The sequence below is a fragment of the Peromyscus leucopus genome, chromosome 6 (assembly GCF_004664715.2).
Source record: "Peromyscus leucopus breed LL Stock chromosome 6, UCI_PerLeu_2.1, whole genome shotgun sequence".
Lineage (NCBI taxonomy): Eukaryota > Metazoa > Chordata > Mammalia > Rodentia > Cricetidae > Peromyscus > Peromyscus leucopus.
The window spans coordinates 43,986,161-43,998,423 of record NC_051068.1 but is presented as its reverse complement, the minus strand read 5'-3'; the positions used below and the strand labels follow the sequence as shown (position 1 = coordinate 43,998,423).

At 42.0% G+C, this 12,263-nt stretch overlaps 1 long non-coding RNA gene across 1 annotated transcript; it reads right to left on the bottom strand.

Moving 5' to 3' along the window:
* Positions 1-3,605: 3,605 nt before the first annotated feature.
* On the bottom strand, positions 3,606-7,767 carry LOC119088166. The gene is made up of 2 exons (XR_005091763.1): positions 7,585-7,767; positions 3,606-4,302 (listed from the first exon to the last, which is right to left on the bottom strand). It is a non-coding gene; the product is annotated as an uncharacterized LOC119088166 (long non-coding RNA).
* Between the last annotated feature and the right edge of the window lie 4,496 nt (positions 7,768-12,263).

Sequence of the window (12,263 nt, the reverse complement as noted above, 5' to 3'; positions counted from 1 at the left end):
TTTAAATGCCATATTCTCTAGGTCCATTAAGTGTTTGAAGATTACTTGTCCATCTGACCTATGTATCTGTAAATCTGGATAACCTAATTAATATAACTATAGAGATGACAAGCATAGGTGACTATAAATCTGTAAGTCTTTTCTACCTAAATAACCTAAGGACTAAGGCTTTATGTAAACAAGGTAAACAATCTGTAAGCAAATGTATGGTAAAAGGACAATGACTTCAAAATTGTGACAATATACAACAGAGGTAGGAATGTATAGTGCAATATGCAATACGACAATAATCCTAAATATATATCAATATATAAAATATCCTAAACAGAGGATACATACATACAGTATGACAGATATAAATTTACATTTGTATCAATATACAAAACATTTCAAATAAGAGTAGAAATATAAGTACACTACAACAAATATAGTTCTGTATTTGTATCAACATACAAATTATCTTAAACAGGAATCAATATACAAGAATCCATAACAGTGCAAATTATCTAAGGCTGCTACCTACTAAATTTGTTTACTAATATATACAATAATCTACCATAATATCTTATACCTATCCATAGAACAGTACTTCAAAAATTCCTGCTTTACAGAAAGTCTGTCAGATATTCTGGTCCTGTAGGCTGAAGATGGATGCCCCAACATTACAGAGGAACCTTGGAGTGACTGTCCAGGCTGCCAGATGTCTCTGTTCATTTTTTAGTTTTTGAAGTCACTTGCTCTGCGCTTCCTGTTTACTCAGGTAATGTTATATCCTTCTCAGGTCTTTGATGGGGTTGAAGATTAGATGGTTATAGTTACAGTTTCCCTTAGTCATGATAGAAAGCAAATTAGGTACAAAACTTTGGACTCATCAAGAGAGGATAGATAATGGAGTGTTTTCTCTGAATTTGCCAAATACAAATGGCCTGTGCATTGTGAATATAATTCTTACCTGATAATTGTTCTTTTTGTTTATAGTTTTATTATGTTAGAGTTTTAAAAAAAAAAAAAACTTTCCTTTTTATTTACACAAAAAGGGGGAAATGTTGCAGAATATTCCTTTACACTGTGTGACAATGTGTCACTGTGATTGGTTTAATAAAGAGCTAAATGGCTAATATCTATGCAGGAAGATGTTAGGCAGGACTTCTGGGGACAGAGAGGTCTTGGGGAAGAAGAAAGGCAGAATCCACAGCAAGATGCAGAAGAAGCAAGACATGTAGGAGGAGAGGTAAAAGCCACGAACCACAGGACAGCACATAGGTTAATAGAAATGGGTTGATTTAAGTTATAAGAGCTAATTAGAAACAAGCTTAAGCTAAGGCAAAGCTTTCATAATTAATAAGTCTCTGTGTCGTTTTTTTGTGAGCTGGCAGCCCAAAGAAAAACCTGTCTACAATGAACTGAACCAGGTTTTAAAGGATTGCTTTGGTGTTTGTGTTTAGAACGGAGTGTGAGAGACACAAATGAAAAGCAGATAAGCCGATTAGGAGGGCACTGGATCACAGCTGCTAAAGGACAGAGAGAGATGACGTCCACGGGTTGGCCTTGTCAGGAGCAGGTCTGAGGGCACTGAAAAGGTGAAGCCTGGCTTGAGTGAGTCTGACAAGATGGAAAGAGCAACTGGGAAGACAGAAAAACATTGGGCTGTGAAGGAGAGAAAATGGACAATAGCCGCAGGAGATGCAATTACAATGTGTGCTGACAGGAATAACCACTGGGTGACAACTGCATTCATTTGCATTCATTTATTGGCATAGATTAATATATTATCGGTTGATATTAATCATTTATATAGGAGGCGGGTATAGTTGGACTTTCTTTGGACTGCCAGCTCCTGAATAATGACACAGAGATTGATTAATTATGAAAGCTTGGCCTTAGCTTAGGCTCTTTCCCAGCTAGCTCTTAAAACTTAAATTAACCTGTTTCTATTAATTTATATTCTGCCACGTGACTTATTACCTCTCCTCAGTACCATATGCCTGACTTCCTCTACGTCTAGCTGGTGAATCCCTTGCCTCAGATTCTTTTTCAGAGTTCCTACCTTTGCCTGGAAGTTCTACCTATTCTCTCCTGCCTAGCTATTGACCATTTAGCTCTTTATTAAACCAATCAGAAGATGCTTTAGGCAGATGAGGTAAAATAGAGACATCTTCACACAGTATACAAAAAGATTATCCCAACAGGCAGGAACACTTGCTACTCCAATAACGTTGAGTAAACGGAAGAAGAAAGGCTCATCAACATGGCAAAGGTGGCCCTCAGCTAAAGCCACGGATAGTCTACCCATAATAGCAGCGGGGAGGGAGAGTATGCAGCTCCAGGTGCAGAAGTGTGTGGACATTGGTGGTAACAGCCACAAAAGTTATATTCTGACTCCTTTCATTTTCTTAGGAAAATTAGGCAATAGACATCTGCAGGCTGGGAAGTATGAAAGCGAGGTATCTGAGAAACTGACCACAACCCAGAGGGTACATCCCAGAAGGCACACAGCATATGTGTTTGGAAGGTGTGGAGTATGGGATAAGTGTTCCAGAGAAATGTGTAGCTAGGTATCTGAGAATCCAACCACCATTCAGAAGGTACATGGTATGTGTGTGTTTGGAAGGTGTGCAGTGTGGGGTGACTCTGACAGAAAAATGTGTGGCTGCAAAATTGGAGTTCATTTGAGGCTGGGATCCTTTAGTGTAAGCCTAGTTGGCCTCATTGTGTTTTTTCTGCTGTTATGGTATACTGAGTGGGTTCAGGCTGGGAACCTACTGGCCATTCAGCTCGTTATTAAACCAATCAGAAGGCACCTTGGAAAGACACATCTTCACAGTGTACAAAAAGATTATTCCACAACAATGACTTACTGAGAAGTCTCACTGGACAACATACTGGCAACTAGGCCACTGAAAAACAGCCCCCAATCCACATGTGCACGCATGCACGCGCGTGCACGCGCACACACACAGAGTGAGAGAACATGGGCTACATAAATAATTGCATTATGGAGGGGTAGAGTATCATGTAATCTGGAAACATGAGTTGGAAATAGGGAAGAGGTAGAGAAATAGTCTGGAAGCCACCAGGAGAAGAAGGCTGAAGGGCAGAGGTAGATCCCAGCTGCAATAGAGAGGGCTGCAGGGGAAGAGTATTCTCTGGGGAGCAGAGTTTCCAGTATGCCAGGAAAGCAAAGCAACATTTACAGATAAGAGCATAGAAAGAACCTGCATGTGTGACCAAGTTTGACAATACTAAAGCATCAAAACACAATGTCCAAGTCATGCTGACAATTCCAAAGTTATCTGTAACTTACTGTACTTTCTGGTCCAAAATATACTTGATGTCTAACCTGCGACCCAGTTGCCATTCTTATTTCGTAAGCAGACACAATAAACCTAATATTCCCTAGAAATAGCTCTAAACACAGGCTTGTGGTGATGAAAGCCTGAGAAGCAGGCAGTGGACGGTGACCCAGAATCCTGTCTAGGGTGGCCCCGGTGAGATGCTATGAGAGGAAGAGAGCAGGAGTGAGACAACTCTCTGGGTACTGTTCTGGGGGTTAGTGTGGATGAGTACATCAATAAAAGAGTCAGGGCAAGGGAACAAGAAAACCTAAAAAAAAGCTTTATGCTTTTAATGAAGTAATCTGAGACTCTATGATGCCTACAGTTCAGTGTATCAGAATGTCCAGTAACCAATGGGAAAAGAAGTCTCAAACTCAGAAGAAAAGTGAAATGGAGAGATTTCTTAGGAGTCATTGCACAGATGACCGAAGTCATTCCACAGATGTGGAAGCTTAAATGGGAGAGGGGCAAACCTTGTTGGAAAGAATACAGAGAGAAGGCTTCTCAGTGTGAGGCTCCAGAGCTGATGGGCAGCAGCTCCCCTGTGGGTGGCCAGCTTCCTGCTAAACAGTGACCTTGCACTTGTACTTTAATACAAAACATATTTAATATCTCTATTTATAGCTGATTCAAGGGTGAAACTTTGAGACTGGTGAGGTGGGAGTTCTGTGCTGAGCCACAAGGTGAAGGAAGAAATCTGTAATACCAATCCCATCTACAGTGTTGAATACAGTCTCCCCCAAATTCACATCCACCCGGAGCACCAAAGTGTGACCTTGTTTGAAAGTTGGTTCTTTGCAGATATAATTAAGTTAAAAAAGAAATCCTTCTGGATTATACCAGGCTCTAAATCCAGTGCCTGGTATCCTTATGGGAGGAGATAGCACAGAGATACCCAGGAAGGTTTTATAAGAACAGAGGCAGAGATGGGAGGCAACTGTACACCAAGGAACCAGGCCATCAGCACCTATGAAAAACAGAGAGACACAACGTTTCTCTCTGAGGAACTAACTCTGTTTTCTAGAATAAATGACTAATCTCTTTTAGACAATAGATTTGGGGTGTTCATTACAACACCCATAGGAAAATAATACACTGCTTATTTGAAATTTAGTATTTTCTCATAGATCTCCTAGCATTAAGCTTGTGTTTTGGAAATACTGTCTGAGGGGCCAATGTGGTGGTTCAGCAGGTGAAGACAGTCACTTGTCAAGCTGTATGTACAGCCCCATATTTCTGACACATTTTCCTCAGAGATGTGGGGCCGGGGACGCTCCTCTTGCACAGGCGTAGCCTTATGACTGCTCCAACCAACAGTTCTTGGCCATGATGCTAAGGCAGAGCAGTAAGGCAGTACAGTGTCTACCTTATTCAATAGAACCCTCCTGTTTAGAGTCCTGAACTACTACAAAATCATCTGGCTATCCTGAGAATGCTCACTGTATTAAAAAAAAAAAAAAAAAGCCCCATAAGGCACAAGTCCCAATCAGTAGACAGTCCATGTTGAGGGATAAGACCTCAAAAATAGTGCAATCATCTCTATGACATCTTGACTGATTTCCTGACCTACAGAAGCCATGAATAAAACAAAATGGTTGTTTTGATGCTTGATTTTAGCCAACAGGCCAAGAAACAATAGAAATGGCAGCTTCAAAAGTAAAAATTTTGGTGTAGCTAATTTGCTACACCAAAACAGTAAGTGTTGTAATCACTTAATATCACTGTAAATGAATTCAACAATTTTCCAATCAACTCAGGAAATTCACCACACTAGGATAAAAGGTTCCCCAAATACGATGATCTTTCATGTATATGGTATCCTACTTGATGTTTCCTATTACAGAGTCAGAGCAATGAAACTTAAGTCCAGACCCTTTGTTAATGCTGTCCGTCCACTCACTTCTTAGTTGTAAGAAAGAGTAACTGTTTCTTTCTTCATTGCTGGGGGTGGAGCCCAGCTTTGCATGTTAGGCCAGCCTTCTACCCCTGGCCTGAGAGAATCCACCTTAGTTGTCGGGCTAAAAGATACAGCTACTAGGCTTTGCCCTTTTAAGCTCATTTCAAATTCTATTGCATGAATGTGGTAATAAAATGTATGCTCACCCTTTACATACCACTTATACCTATAAAGATTTCATTTCATGTCTGTTCTATAGTTCTACCAGGAAACATGTCAGCAGCACTGTTGACATTTAAAGGTCAGTATCATCCAATCATTATTTGTATTTGTATTTTAAAGCTACAAGAATTAACACCCAATAATGCTCTTGCCCCCTTCACTGTCTTAAAATACAACATAGAGTATAGACAACCAAGTCCCATAAATACACAAAACTCTCTCTGAACTAAGCAAACTTTCTCTTTCTACCTTTCTGGGATGCAGGTTCACCACTTTGTGATTTACTTCTGAGAGAATGAAGTTAGGATTCTGCCTAGGAGGCAGGATTTTTTTTAAAACAGAGCTTTTGTGGTTTACAGACTTCAGGGTGGGCATACAGAAATATCCAGATCTGGGAATCATTCATTAATTTAGAATAACCCTTCTATACACTGCGTAAATTACGCTGTGATTGGTTTAATAACGAAGCTGACTGGCCAATAGCTGGACAGGATAAGGTTAGGTGGGAAAACGAGACTAAGAATGCTGAGAAGAAAGAGGGCAGAGTCAGGAGTCACCAAGGAGACACAGAGAGAAAACAGGAAGTGCAAAATGAAAGAGAGGTAATGCCATGTAGCAGAATGTAGATTAATAGAAATGGGTTAATTTAAGTTATAAGAGTTAGCTAGTATTAAGCCTGAGCTATCTGCTGAGTACTTATAATTGAGTCTCCATGACGGGCAGGAAAGAAAAGTCCACCTACAAATGGCATTCCAGCATGGGGCCAGCCTCTACCTGCATGTGAACTTTTGTCCCTGCTCAAAACAAGAAAATAATACTTCTTAAAAAAAAAAAAAAAAAAAAAAAAAAGGAATACAACATACTGAATATAAAAAAAAGGAATCATTCATCTTAATATTCCATACCTCTGAACCCAAATTAAGTTATGGTCTGACTGTCCCAGGAATCAGGAGCAAGTTCCTAACTGTCCAGTTTCAACAGACACGAATGTCAAGTTCTCCCTAGCTTAACCATTATGAAAAAGCAGCCTAAAGTAAACTGACGCTTACCAGTTAGGTTTTGGGTTTTTGTCTGCTTGTTTTTGTCAATTGCTATAATCCTACTCCTGCCTTACAAGAAAAGTTACTGTGAAATGACCAGTTGCTTTTTGCTGTTCCACTGGTCTCCAACCCTCTATTATTCATAAAACTAACTTATTTTGCCTCAGTCTATCAGAACACCCATTTTATGGATGAAGTGTTGCCCAATTCTGGAATTTCACACAAAGACATTATCTAAAAATTCTAATTTTGTCCTTGGACACCCTTATGAAAGGGTTTTTTTCAGTTTGTGGTGATTTAAAGGGAGGATAGAAATACTGGCTCAGCCAGGTGTGGTGGCGCATGCCTTCAATCCCAAAAGGTAGGGGCAAGTGGATCTCTGGTTTGAGACAGAGAAACTGCCTCAAAAACAATGAGAGACAGAGAGAGACAGAGGGAGAGAGACAGAAAGAGACAGAGAGAGGAGGAAGAAAAGAAATGCTGGCTCAGTCATCAGGAAAGAAGCCAAAGATCTAACCTCGTGCCAAAAATAAAAAATAAAAATAAAAACTAAGAAGCAACGGCAGGGGGAGACACAGCACACAGAGGGAATTTAGGAAGGGGGAAAGACAAACGCGCAGGAGGAGGGGTGCACACTCAAACATTGCAGACTTAAAGATGCTTCAAGCCGGCCGGAGAACTGGCATGAAGGCCATGGCTTGAATCCCATCCCTTAGACAATTTTATGTAGCTGCAAAATTAGACAAAGCCTTTTGGACTTTTTAACTATTCTTTAAAACTTCATCAGCTTTTCACGCCCAGCCTTTCAAGGTGCAATACTTGGACAGGATAATCCAAATGGAAATCACATTTAAAATTACAGGCTAAGGTGTCTCATCCCAGCCTTCATATAGAGTGCTTCCACAGGATCTCCAGCTCACAGAGGGAAGGCATAATAAATACAGCTCAAAGCCTCCGGATAAATCTAATGGACCTATTTTGTAGTTGCTTTCTTTTAACAGAACCTCCCAGCTTGGAAGGTGACGAATTACAGTTTTACTCCCCCCCCAAAATAAAGGGGGGGTACATTTGAAATTGGAAGAAACTATACCAAAAGATGTTGATTTAAGTGCTCTGAGGCCACAGGCCCAACAACCACAGCCTGGACCGAGGACTCTGCTGTCACAGAAGGCTGGCGCTGCAGGGGCCAGGGCGGGGCTGTCGGCAGCACCCTCGCCGGGACGGACGGCGGCGGGCGAACCACTTAGAACCGCCCACCGAACAGGCGGCCAAGGGCCCGGGCTGGGGCGGGCCTGGACGGCGACTTCCGGCTCGCGCCCCGCTCTTCCGGCCCGCCTCGCCCCTCCTCCCCTACCCCGTGGGCCCTCCTCCGGGTCTGACGTCGCGACCGGGGCCAGCCCGGCGCATGCTCTCTGGCGGAAAGGCCCGCGGCTTGTCGGGGTTTAAGGCTGGGGACGCTGGCGCTGCTTGTGTGCTGCGCTGCGGTACCGTGTGGTCAGCGAGTTGGGTGGAGGGGAGACGGCCTCCCCTGGTACCCTCCCGCACCCCGCGGCTGTCCGGGGTCTCGATCTCCTCTCCAGTGTCCTATGGGGGGGGGGGGTGACAGAGGTGTTACCATAGCCCCGTAACACTTGGAACTGCCTAGTTAGTATCTGTTTACAAAAGAACATTTACTAGTTTTCCTATCAAGAAGATAGAGAAAGCCGGGCGTTGGTGGCGCACGCCTTTAATCCCAGCACTCGGGAGGCAGAGCCAGGCGGATCTCTGTGAGTTCGAGGCCAGCCTGGGCTACCAAGTGAGTCCCAGGAAAGGCGCAAAGCTACACAGAGAAACCCTGTCTTGAAAAAACCAAAAAAAAAAAAAAAGAAGAAGATAGAGAGTAGTATGTGATGTCATGGCCTTGGCATTTAAAAGGTTCCGGAAGGCTTCAATGGAGGGCAGAGCAGTTTCCTCTTCCGTGAACTCACTGAGGCCCAAGGGAGAGGCCGTATTGGACTGATCCTCCGAAGAGCCCATACAACACAATAGGAAATCGCACTCTTCGCCAATGTAACAGGCTGATGTCTAGGTATCTAAGATTGTAAGTTTAAAGCTGAGCCGGACTGACTACCCATAGTAAAATTGACATTATAAACGACTCAATGCAGTGCCTGTGATTGTTTCTCTAATTTTATATTATTTTGTTGTTTGGTTGGTTGGGTTTTTTGTTTTTGGGGGGTTTTTTTTGGGTTTTTTTTTTTTTTTTTTTTTTTTGTTTTTTGTTTTTGTTTTTGTTTTCTTCCCTTGAGACAGATTTTTTCTGTGTTGCCCTGGCTGTCCTAGAACTCGCTCTGCAAACCAGGCTGGCCTTGAACTCACAGATCCACCCTGCCTCTGCAGTGCTGGGATTAAAGCCAATACACCACTACTGTCCAACTGAAATTCTAGAAATTGGGTGTAGACTGTCCTTATATAATACAAAATAGTAATGCAGCCAGCACTTCACTGATCCCTGAGGCCACTGAACTAGTAACTTTTGAAAATCCAATGATACACATGAAACACTGTAAACTATAAAATCAATTCTGTACACACTCCACTGTACTCTGTTGTAAAGTAGCTGAAAGCTTAGGAATGTAAATACCTCTAAATTGTTTATTGATTGGCGAAAAAAAATCTTTCTTGGGATGGTTTGGAGGTGAGGCAGATGAGCAAAGTCTGCTCCTGTGGTAAGTGTGTGGCACTATACAGAAATAACACAACCATCACCAACCCAAAACTTGTTTCCAGTGAGGTCAAAGCCACAATGTATGCAACTTCAGTCCAACTAAAATTCCTTCCAAAGTACCCTCCAAAAAGACCCTTCAGGAGGTCTTTTTGTTACAAATTATTTTATTATTATTATTATGCGAGGGGGGCCGAGGGTATCCTGCGCATGCAGGGAACCATGCTGGGCAGATGTAGCTGTGGGGTGACCCACTCAATGCAGGCATGGTGGCCCTCTGTGGGGTGGACATTTGCAACTCAGAGGCTGCATCCTTGTGGAAATGGTTTATTATAATAGAGAGATAAAGAGGCAGAGAGAAAGGGAGGGAGGAGGGAGGGAGGAAGGGGTCAAGGGGTGCACAGCTCCTGGGAGTGAAGTGGAAGAGGAGTTTCCTTAAAAATGGGCGGAGTTTTTCCTTAAAAAGAGACCTTTAGGTCAGGACACAGGGTGGCGCCAAGGGCCAGGATCAGAATATTAACACTTTTCCTTTAGTGACAAAATGAGGTATTGTTCATTGTGATGTCACAGCCCTTCCGAAGCTGCATTGTTGTTCATGTTGCTGTCACAGAAAGAAGGGCGGGGGCTGGGAATCAGGAAAAACAGCATTTTAGAAACATCCTAAGTCACTGCCAGAGTCAGTGCCTGCCACTGAAGTCAAGAGAAAATGGTTCATTTTACAAAGTTTACACTGAATAACCAGAACGTTTTTTCTAAAATTAACCCTATTAACAGAATCTTTTTAAAAAGCTCTGCATTCTCATTCCATACAATCATCCAGCAGAGGAAAGATGAAAGCATCAGTCATGTCAACTCTGTAATAAATCATTTACATGTAACATGGACTGAATTATCAAGACCAAAGCCAGGTCAACCCCTTTTGCCGAAGGACAGATCTCCAGGTCACCACATACTGACAGCAGTTAAGCATGTTTCTAACATAGATTGGTTGTTTAGAGGTATAATTTGTAAAGCAAGATAACCAAATTAAATGAGCTTTCACAAATACTGGCTTTGGAAGTTTTTAGGAAAGATAGTCTTTGTAGGCTTCAAGGCAAGAGCACAGATCTCCATCTGGGTAGAGAGGCTAGATTACATTCCCAAAGCACCACCAGTCAGCCCAGGTTGGAAAGAACCTCCATCCAAGTCAGTGGTTCTCAATCTTCCTAACACTGTGACCCTTCAATACAGTTCCTCATGTTGTGGTGACCCCTGACAGTAAAATTCTTTGTTGCTGCTTCTTAACTGTAATTTTGCTACTATTATGAATCATAATGTAAATATCTGAGATGCAGGATATCTGAAATTCAACCCCTGTGAAAAGCTGGTTGGTTCATCACCAAAGGGGCCTTGACCCACAGGTTGAGAACCATTGGTCTAAGTCCTCTCCTCCAGAAAAATAAACTGTAAATACAGTCCACAGAGAAACTGGAAGTGAGGCTTGGAATGACCTTAGGAGGAACTATGTCTATTCATGGTGTGTGTGCGTGGGGGGTACTTTTGTCACCCACCTGTGCAGACAGCCAAAATTCCTGCAGAAGATGGGATTCAGCCTCTTACAAGGGCAGAAATGACTTCCGTAGTCCACAAGGGAAGCTGGGAAGTGTAGTCTTTCAGCAGGAAACTATCAGGATCCACATGGTTCCGGGAGAACAAAGTCCCACAAGCTGTAGTCCACTGACCTCCACTCTTATGCCATGACCCCCCACACACACACACACACACAAATAATGCATGCAATTTAAAAAAGAATGTAAAGGTACCTTGTCAGTGGACAAATCTAGTGGATATCACCTTGACCAAAATGACCAAAGTTAATAAATGAACAAAACTGGATAGCATTTGGACAACATGTGCCCTCTAACAGAAACCATGTAGACAGGGTCATCAGCTGAAAAAAATGTTTAACCTAAATCTAATCATTGGGAAATAATCAAATCCAAGTTGACAGTGCTGCAGATACATTAAAAATGGATTTTTTTTCATGGATTTATGAAAAATACCAAAATAACACAAAAACCTAGGAGACTCTTCTAAAGTGACCCATAGGGAATTTGAATGTCATTATTTCTGGTTTTATGTTTAAATGCTCAAAATTATAATGTTCATTAGATTTCCAGAGCTATTGCTTCCAATAAGAAAACAAAGACACACACACACACAAAAAAAATGCCAAAAAGCCTAATTCTTATGATTATTTTTTTTTCTGATCATTTCTTTTTTTATTTTTTTCCATTTTATTTTTTGAAACAAGATTTCTCTGTGTAGCCTTGGCTGTCCTGGAACTCACTCTGTACCCCAGGCTGGCCTCGAACTCAGAAATCCACCTGCCTCTGCCTCCTGAGTGCTGGGATCCACCACCACCTGATTTCCTTTTTTCTTCAGGGAAATTCTGCTTGTGTTTAATGTGTCTTCAAAACAGGACACGTAGGCTCCTGAGATGACTCAGTGGGTAAAGGTGCTTGCCACAAACACCTAACTTTCTGTTTTCCATCCCTGGAACCCACGTAAAGGCAGGAGAGATTGCACAAGGTTGTACTCTGACCTCCACACACATGCCATGGCATGTCCATACACAACCACACACACACTAATAATAATAATTTATTATTGTTGTTAATAATAATAATAATTATTATTATTAAAAGAATTAGGAAACACTACTGACTGGGGTCAAAATCAAACAACTCAATTCCTAAAAGGAAAATGGCATTTTCTGAAACTTGCCAAACCCTTTTGTTTGTTTTCCAGGTCCATTTCTAAGCCTCCTTACTATGTGTGGTGGTCTGAATGAGAATGAACTTATAGGCTCATGTGTGAATAGCTGGTTGCCTAATGGGAAGGATCAGCATGTGCGGCTTTGTTGAAGTAGGTGTCTCACTGAGGGGGGTCACTTTGAGATTTCAAAAGCCCTTACCATTTCCTGTTAGATATCTCTGCCTTATGGTTGTGTCTCAAGATATGAGCTGTCAGCTACTACTCCAGTGCCATGCCTGCCTGCTTGCTGCCATGCTCCCCACCATGAG